A 298-nucleotide genomic window follows, 5' to 3' on the forward strand; every position below is an offset into this window, starting at 1 on the left:
TGAGAGAGAGAGAGAGAGAGCCCGGGGCTTATATCGACATGTGCATATAGGTACATACAGATGAATGAATTGAAATATAGATATCCATATATACATGTACGGACATAAGTATGGAAATCGATATAGATGTATAAATATAGATATAGAGGTGTGGCTATGTATTTGCATGGTCTTAGTCGAGAGATTGCTCTTACAGTTTGGAGCCTAGAAGCTTGGCATTTAGACTGACGATCGTGGCCCCGAGAGACACGAAGACATACACGAGAGAAAAAGCGACTCTCTGTCTCTCTCTCTGGTG

Source organism: Cystoisospora suis, assembly GCF_002600585.1.
Source record: "Cystoisospora suis strain Wien I chromosome Unknown contig_7338, whole genome shotgun sequence".
In the NCBI taxonomy this organism is placed as follows: Eukaryota; Apicomplexa; class Conoidasida; order Eucoccidiorida; family Sarcocystidae; genus Cystoisospora; species Cystoisospora suis.